The following is a 1674-nucleotide window of genomic DNA, read 5'->3' on the forward strand; positions in this document are numbered from 1 at the left end:
TTCAAACCTTAAAGGCCAAATAATAGATGGCTTACCTCCTGAGACCTCCCCCATCTGCTCTTATTTTTCACTGACAATGGGAACAGCTTTATAAGAACTCCACAAAATTGCCAACTCACACATCTGTCATGCTTTTGACAGCGGTGTTAGAAGAGCTGTTGTGGTTGCTTGTGAAGACTAAAATTACATTTTTTCTGGCAGTGCATTGCTATCATCTCCCACACTTATTTTAAATCTCAGGTTCATTAGCATAATTCTAATTATTTGAAAGCCTAAGAGAACTTGAATTAAAAGTACAGAGACAGAATATAGAAACATTCCAAATGATTTTAGAAGTATATACAGAATGCCCACTAAAAAGTGAGGTTAGTTTCCACCAGAATGACTACTGTGCTAAGCCAGAAGAGACTGCCCTTACATCAAAACAATGCAGAAAAATGTACATATGTATGCATGCGTTTGTGTGTATAAAAGGAGGTCATTGTAGTGGATGCTAGTAGATGCATGAAAGTAGTTATGGTGACATCTGAAGATGGTCGCATAAAATTATTGAAACTTAGGCCATTAGCAAGTTTTTTTTCCTTCACTTGTACATTAGGGGATAATTGCAGAATGTGTATTTTAATGACTGTTACTGCTTCTCCTATCTATGAACTACAAAGAATTATCTATATGAAACAAATAGTTGGACTCTGTTATAAGTAGATAAATATTCATTAAGAGTGTTAAGATTCCGTGCTAGCTTTGAAGGCACATATTCTAGAATTGTAAGGGTACAGAGAAGAATTGCATGGCCCCTGCACAAGGATGACAAGCAAATTTGTGAAGAGTGTTGTTGTTGTTGTTGGTAGGTGCCACTGAGTAAGTTCTGACTCCTAGAAACCCTATGTACAACAGAACAAAACACTGCCCCGGTCCTATGCCATCCTCACAAATGTTATTATACTTGAGCCCATTGTTGCAGCCACTGTATCAATTCATCTTGTTGAGGGTTTTCCTCTTTTTTGTTGACCCTCTACTTTACCAAGCATGATGTCCCTCTCCAGGGACTAGTCCCTCCTGATAACATGCCCAAAGTATGTGAGACTTAGTCTCACCATCCTTGCTCCTAAGGAACGTTCTGGCTGTATTTCTTCTAAGACAGATTTGTTCACTCTTCTGGCAGTCAGTGGTATATTCAACATTCTTCACCAACATCCTAATTCAAAGTCATCAATTCTTCGGTCTTCCTTATTCATTGTCTAGATTTCACATACATATGAGGCAATTGAAAACACTATAGTTTGGGTCAGGTACACCTTAGTCCTTAAAGTGACTTTGCTTTCTAAGACTCTAATGAGGTCTTTTGCAGCACATTTGCCCTGTGCAATGCGTCCTCTGAATTTTTGACTGCTGCTTCCACGGGCATTGATTGTGGATTCAAGTAAAATGAAATCCTTGACAACTTCAATATTTTCTCCATTTATCATGATATTGCTTATTGGCCCAGTGTGAGGGTTTTTGTTTTCTTTACGTTGAGGTGTCATCCATACTGAAGGCTGTAGATCTTCATCCATAAGTGCCTCAAGTCCTTTTCACTTTGAGCGAGCGAGGTTGTGTCATCTGTGTATTAAAGATTGTTAATGAGTCTTCCACCAATCCTGTTGCCCCGTTCTTCTTCATATAGTCTAGTTT

At 38.6% G+C, this 1674-nt stretch overlaps 1 non-coding gene across 1 annotated transcript; it reads left to right on the forward strand.

Moving 5' to 3' along the window:
* Positions 1-735: 735 nt before the first annotated feature.
* Positions 736-842, forward strand: LOC111819018 (U6 spliceosomal RNA). The gene has a single exon (XR_002822824.1). It is a non-coding gene; the product is annotated as a U6 spliceosomal RNA (small nuclear RNA).
* The last annotated feature ends 832 nt before the right edge of the window (positions 843-1674 follow it).

The sequence above is a fragment of the Trichechus manatus genome, unplaced genomic scaffold (assembly GCF_000243295.1).
Source record: "Trichechus manatus latirostris isolate Lorelei unplaced genomic scaffold, TriManLat1.0 scaffold00246, whole genome shotgun sequence".
Classification (NCBI taxonomy): Eukaryota; Metazoa; Chordata; class Mammalia; order Sirenia; family Trichechidae; genus Trichechus; species Trichechus manatus.